Source organism: Mus caroli, chromosome 1 (genome assembly GCF_900094665.2).
Source record: "Mus caroli chromosome 1, CAROLI_EIJ_v1.1, whole genome shotgun sequence".
NCBI lineage: Eukaryota > Metazoa > Chordata > Mammalia > Rodentia > Muridae > Mus > Mus caroli.
The window spans coordinates 95,774,945-95,782,499 of NC_034570.1; the positions used below are offsets into that span (position 1 = coordinate 95,774,945).

Genomic DNA, 7,555 nt, shown 5'->3' on the forward strand with positions numbered 1-7,555 from the left:
CATATCTTTTATTTATAAAATAACCATAACTAGATACTCAGACACAAGGTATTGTGATGATGATTCTCTACAACTTCTTCCTGAAGAATTGAGGCAACATTTTTTTTTGTAGGTGTAAGGATTGGTAAGAGAATTAGAAAAGGTGGTTAGACTTAAGAAAGCTAGCTTTAGTATTTCTTATGCAATCTCTTTATGCTTAGAAGGTTTAGGCGTTGACTGTGACTGGATTAATCTGAAGTGTTGGATGAACCAAGCTCATAGGGAATTGGGAACCAAGCTCATAGGGAACCAGATGTTCTTGAAGTTGTTCTGAAAGCAAGTCACTGGAAACAGCATCAGGAGGCAGAGAGCTGAAATTGCAGGTCATTTCTGTGTCCCTGAGAATGAATCTTGTCAGAGCTGCAAATGTCTGAATTATAAACATTACAGCTAAACCTTTAGTACTGTTAAGATATTAGTATAGATTGGGCAAGGTGCACAGACTGGTTAAGGATGAATTTTGCTCCTCGTTTGAGGAAGTGAAATACAACTATCTTTTTCATGTGTTAACTAACTTTATCAATAATCAATTGTGATAAATCTTCATTCATGCCATTGGAAGGAAGGCATGATGAATCTTAAGGATTCCATAACCAACAAGATTTATTGTCTAATTTCAGCTGAACTTTTGGCTGGAGACACTTTTATGTCCAAACCAGTTGCAAGGCTGTACCCATGTGGAGGAAATAGCAAATCATTTTACTTGTCCTGTTTTATCTTCTCAAATTATTTTTCTATCTTGAGCCAAGATCTTCATGGGGCCTTCCCTTATCATATCTGATCCATATTACTTTGGAAATTATCCAAAGAATTTTTTCTTTCCTATTAACACAAATACAAAACCTCTTTCCCAAAATAGCATGTCCTTTGTTAAGCAACTCAAAATAATCCAAAGAATAGATTTATTTAAATTAGCAGCCTCCTTACTCTTTAGGTCTGTTGTATTTTGACCTCTCTCCTAGAGTACTTTTAACACTATAACCACCAAATTTATAACCACATTCATTTTCAAAACAATTAAAGTAATCTAAGCAATTATTATTGTCTGATGAGACAGTGCTCCTTCACTATCCCCTATCTTGTTCTTACAGAATTAATTTTGAATAGTGATATCAAGGCTTAAATTTATTTCCACATCTATGCATATTTAATGTCTCCCTCCTGTGGCAATTAGTATTTCCATATATATATATATATATATATATATATATATATATATATATATACTCCATATATATATATACTCCATATATATATATATACAATATATATATATATTCCATATATATATATATATACACTCTTTATATATAACTTGAATAAGCATTATTTCCTATGTATTTAACTTTAATTAAATTTCCTTTTCTATTTCTGTATAAGCCTATTTCCAGGCTATTAATTTGCCATACCAGGCTAAGAAATCTCAAGGAGCCCAAATTCTAAGCAACCTAAGTCTATGCCTGCCCTGGCATAGACTTTTTTCAAATCTCAAACCCAGCCACCCAGCTTTGTCTTGGTCAACTTAGGGGAACTTAGCTATATTCCAGCTCATGTCATGAACCCCCATAACCCAACAAATGATTTATTCTTAGATTATCCATGAATAAAAATAATTTAGCATGAGAATAAAATAGCTTGGTCAACATGATCATGATCCTAACAGGAGAAGGATGGAAAGGGAGGGGAATAAAATATGGAGTGTAAAATAGACAAATAAATAACTAAATTCAAAAGCAAAAAATAAAAAAAAAATACCCAGGAGGGAGAAGGTAATGACAAATTGAAAAAAATAAGAATTTATAGAAAAAAGGAGAAAAGATAGGGCCTGTGTAGAGAAATGATTCCTTGGAAAGCTGGGACTTATGTGGTGGGCTGGTCGGAATTGGCACACAGCAAAAGTAGGGTGTAGTTTTTTTTTTTTTCTTTCCAGACTCATTCTCTGGTCTCTAGGGTACTGTCACTGATAGCATGTCATGCTTCATCCTTCCCATTTTTCTGGGAAGAAAGTGGTCTCTATAGAACCTGTTACCACTAGTGTCCCTCATTAGAATTATTGTGACACTATTTGTTGACAAAGGTAGTACAGATTCCAGGATAAGGATTAGAGGCACAGCATTCTCAGGTCAAGGAAAAATGAAACAATTACCATTCCCTACAAAGTAATCCCTCAAAGTTTCTGGTTGTGAAAATATGGGAGAGAATGGGATGGTGACATCAGGCTAAAGAGCTAACCAATGTTCAGACCAATAGCTAAGACTTTAATTTAAGACGTATTAATGGATTCTAAAACACTTTCCCTGCTGATAAACAAGAAAGAAATTAATAGTCTTCACTTAGTGTGAATATGAAGCTTCCTTCATATCTCTTTCAGACACTGGAGGCTTTTTACATCTTCAGTTTTCATACTAAAGGCTGGGGATAAAACCTGTTGACTTGAATCCTATGGAACTCTTTCATCCTATGAAAAATACCTGCTTTGCAGGTCAAGGTTCTGTCCTGAAAATTTGGATTCTCTCTATGGTACCTTAAAAGTTTCTCACTGCTGTGACCAGATACATGATAGAATCTATTCCAAGAATGAAGGGTTTATTTGACTCCAGTTTGAGATTCCAGCCAACCATGTTGGGAATATGTGAGGCAATGGATTAGTTGCCTCACTGCATCCATAGTCAAGAATCAGTGGTCAGTGTTGTTCAGCTCACTTCCTCCTCTTTATACATTCCATGATTCTAGTACATAGGATCACACAGATGAATTTATGACATCTAGTTGATAATGTTTAGATCAAGTGTTCATACTAGGTCTCAAAAAGAAAAGTGGGGATTTTTAAAAGGTGTTTATGCTTCTTTTAGCATTGGTGTGCCTAAGCATGCAGGGCTGTGTGGAAAAGAAAGGGATATTCAACGGACCTTTTGTAAGTGGAAGAAAAGGCTGAATAAAATGCTATTTTAAAAATGAATGTGACATGAAATTCATCTCAGCATGAGGATGATGCCTTGGATGTTCTGGCTCATCTCCTGAAAAACAATCATGTTATAATTTGAAAAACACCAAGATCCTAGACATTTATTTGGCAAATACTATCTCAGTGTATCCTATGTGAATCTATGGTTCATTTTAATGATATTTTTTCTCTATTTCACAACCTATACATAAAGTTTACATCTTCATTTTAACTAATCCTTCATAGTCTTTCTGAGATTTAGATCTTAAAATTTAGATGTTTGATATGTACCTTGGATAGAAAGAGAAGGTAGAGTTAGGTGAGAGAAAGTGACCATGAACCCAACTAATTTCATTAGATAAACAGTGTAAGACTCAACATGTCCATGACTGCTCCTTGAGATCAGAGCATAGATGATCAATACTCATATACTTCTGACATTAGTTTTGTGCCTGGTCACTATCAATGTTCTACTTCTCACTCACCCTGGAACCTGTTGGTTATATGCATACCTTTGTGGGTTCCAGAATCACATGATGCTGTAATTCCTTTCCATTTCAAACAACCTCCCAGCCAATCTCAGAATGTTTACTCTTCAGAGAGTAAACTTTCTTTATATGCTTTTTTTTTTTTTAAAAAAATTACTGAATTAATTGCACAGCAATGTAGGCCAGGTATGGAGGAACAGATGTAGGGGGCATGTAGCTGATGTATATAGTTAAGGCCTAGATTATACATAGTAATTTCAGAAATTAGTCTGTATGAGAAGCTGAGGATATGGGCTTAGATAATCATATGGAGCTCATACTTCTCGGGAACAGGTGGTTATTTCATAAAGAGATATCTACTGGTTTCTCTGATTGCTTTAGAGAACAACAAATCATTACAAATATTGAACAATATTTTCCATTTTCTTCAATTATAATTACTAGATTACTGAATCTTAATAACATCACATTAAGAATTTTGTAATATTACAATTATATTATATAATATATGATTGCAATCACCATTGCAATCTTCTCCACAGCTCCCTGGCTTTCTTGCTCTCACATTCTTAGGGCCAGTTCACTGGTAACCTCTTCAGCCAAGGCCAGCTCTGCTCCACTCCCCAAGGGAGGTTCAAGGTCTGTTCTACTGAGTATTGCAGCCTGTAAGGGTTATGGACAGTTTTCACGCTCCCATTACTCCAGGGACAGCTCTCCATCCACCTGCCATAGTTGGCAAAGGATGACACAGTGGAGAATGTCATTTCCCCTCACTAGTGCTACTGAACAACAGACAAGAGAAACAGCCGACTCACCCATGATTACAATCTGGGAATCAGCTCACCTGCAGCCACCACATGCAGGGACAGCTCCACTGTGCTGCTAAGGTAAGGGAAAGGACACACTCTTTTGGGTTCTGCAGAAGGTGAGGAGCAGGGCCACCTCTCCTTCCTGACATAGGTGGTAAGTGGCAAAAGGAGGAAACATCTCTCTTTATCCATGTCAACTTGTGGGTTGGGATCAATTCTGCACATCCTCAGATATCAACTTGCACCCAAGGAACAGACCAGATGAGGGATCTCCACCTGGTCTTTGGCTATAACAAATCCCTGCTGCTGTATGGCCACTGACTCAGATGTGGCCCCAATTTGCAGCACAGGCCAGGACTCCACCATGATCTCAGGTCACATTACTGACTACTTACAGCAGGCTGTTCATCATGACCTTCAGTTCTGCATCTATTCATTTTGCCCATGTACTTCTTCTTCTCTTGTTCTTCTATGTCTCTACCACCTACTTTTTCATCTTTCAGAAACCTGGTTCTCTGTGTGTCTGGGGTCATCTCAGGAGTGCTATGCATTATTACACTAGGCAGCAGTCATCTCAGGTGTGGTCTGCTCTTTTAGTCCTGTAGGCTCTTCTCTTACCAGGTCTGCCCATGTGTACCTATGCAAAGGTAGTTTTTCCTGGGCTCACTTCTACCTATGGCCTACTGATATATATTCTATGACCTCTAGCCTCTGGCTCAAACCCTGCACTAGGATCCTGTCCCAGATCTGTGTGGCAGCAGACATACTTGTCTCCGGTTAGCTCCCTGTGCAGGCCCCTGGCTCTAGATTGTTGGTTATCTCAGGATTGCTTTTTATCAGGGAGTGTAAGACTACTAATAACGAATGAGTTGTTCATAGGGCAGAACATTGAAGTGGATGTAGCCTTTCTCCTCTCTTCCACTTATTGGCAAATATGAGAGACAGCATCCACACTTGGAATGCCTCTGGGGCAGTTTATTTAACATCTGAATGTGGTAGTTATATATCATTACATGTATACAGGATGTGATGCTTTATGTTCTTTCCTTGACTTCCCCAAATGAGAGACAATAATGCAGAAGTATGAGCTGAATATTCTTCTTTTAGGGTGTTCATCAATGTAACAGGAATGAAATCAGGACAAGACTTTTCTCCATTTTGTGCAAAATGGGAAAAATTAATTGAAGTGTCACAGAACAGCAAATATAACTCACAATATGTTAATTCAGAATGTATTGTTTAGAGACCATGGAAGAAGACTGAAAGTCTTAAATAACGATGGAAAGTAAAACCACACCAATGAGCAAGTTCTTAAAAGGCATTTAGAGAAAAACCAAAAAAAAAAAAAAAAAAAAAACTCAAAATGTATAAAAAGCATGTTGAAAAGACTGTCTTACTGAAAATCAATAATGTGTACTTAAGCAGTGATATGAATTTACTTACCATTTATTATCCTAGCAAGAAGCACAGAACTCTGTAAAAGCAGGAATGTAGATGCCCTGGAGGGCCAGATGGCAGAAAGAAGCAGAGAATGAAAGTACCTACCACAATGAGCAGACAGCTGAGTGAAGTGTAAAAGAGTTCCTCATGGGAAATACATTTTGAATTGGTGCATGCAGATTATTTTTTGTGCTTAGACTGGAATAAGTTATAGACACAAATCCACTACCTGAGGAGAAGTGATACCCAGTGAAGATCCTGGATAACTGGCAAGCAGGAGCTCTTGTCTCTCTCTTAGTTAATTCACAGTGCCCTCACTTCATTGAAAGTATACTTGTAGACTAGATGCAAATGAAGGGATCATAATACAGTAACATATGGTTCACAAAAATGAAGTCATGGAACTGAAGAGGTGGCACAGTGTTTAACTACACCCCAGAAAAAGCAAGAGTCTTTTTTTTATTACATGATTTCTTTATTTAAATTTCAAATGCAATCCCCTTTCCTAATTTCCACCCTGAAAATCCACTACCTCCTACCCTCTCCCCCTGTTAACGGACATACCCACTTCTGCTTCCTGACCCTGGCATTCCCCATTACTAGAGCATAGAACCTTCACAGGACCTAGGGCCTTTCCTACCAGTGATGACCAACTATGCCATCCTCTGCTACATATGCAGCTAGAGCTATGAGTCCCACCATGTGTTTTCTTTGATTGATGGTTTAGTTCCTGGGAGCTCTGGGGGTATTGCTTAGTTCATATTGTTGTTCCTAGTAGGAGGCTGCAAACCCCTTCAGCTCCTTGGGTACTTTCTCTAGCTCCTTCATTGAGGACCCTATGCTTTGTCCAGTGGATAGCTGTGAGCATCCACTTCTGTATTTGTCAGGCATTGGCAGAGCCTCTCAAGAGACAGCTTTATCAGGCTCCTGTCAGAAAGCTCTTGTTGGCATCCACAATAGTGTCCAGGTTTCGTGTTTTTTTTTTTTTTTTTTCCCATGGGGCAGTCTCTGGATGGTCTTTCCTTCCGTCTTAGATCCTAACTTTGTCTCTTTAACTGAAAGAACTTAGTGGGGAAACCCCCACTCAATTCTCGATTCTGCGAGCACCCAAGAATCACGAACAGACGGCCAACTTGATGTAAGAACACGAGGTAGTTTAATGTCGGAGCTCCGGGCCGACACATATCTCCCCGGAGGAGACAGAGGTGTCGACCACATGGTGAAGCCATAATGGCAGAGCTCCGGGTTGAACCGTATCTCACGCAGGCAGGAGACAGTGGATTCGACCCTGAGGCTTGGAAGCTAGGGGCTTTTATAGAAAAGGGTTGGGGCTGGGGGAGGAATTGGCGAGGTTTCACATGATTGGTCCATTTAAACATCAACAGACTGTCAGAAGGGTGGGAGATAGGGAGGCACCAGGCAAGTCAGGACATGTAACGATGGGCCTGTCTGGGCATGTCCTGGCCTGTTCTGCTATGTTCTCAGCCCCAGGTTTTAAAGCTCACAAACAACTCTTTGGGCTATTTGACATAAATTACATGAATCACAGGTCTCAAGTTTTATTTCCTTTCATAACTACTTTCATAGGTATTTTGTTTCCCATTCTAAGAAGGATCAAAGTAACCACACTTTGGTCTTCCTTCTTCTTGTGTTTCATATGTTTGACAAATTGTATCTTGGGTAGTCTAAGTTTCTGGGCTAATATCCACTTAGCAGTGAGTGTATATCATGTGTGTACTTTTGTGATTGGGTTATGTCACTTAGGATGATATACTTCAGATCCATTCATTTGTCTAAGAATTTCATAAATTCATTGTTTTTAATAGCTATGTAGT

At 38.6% G+C, this 7,555-nt stretch overlaps 1 non-coding gene across 1 annotated transcript; it reads right to left on the reverse strand.

The window, feature by feature from the left end:
• Positions 1-5,122: 5,122 nt before the first annotated feature.
• LOC115032488 lies at positions 5,123-5,255 on the reverse strand. Its single transcript, XR_003838160.1, has one exon. It is a non-coding gene; the product is annotated as a small nucleolar RNA SNORA17 (small nucleolar RNA).
• Positions 5,256-7,555: the final 2,300 nt, after the last annotated feature.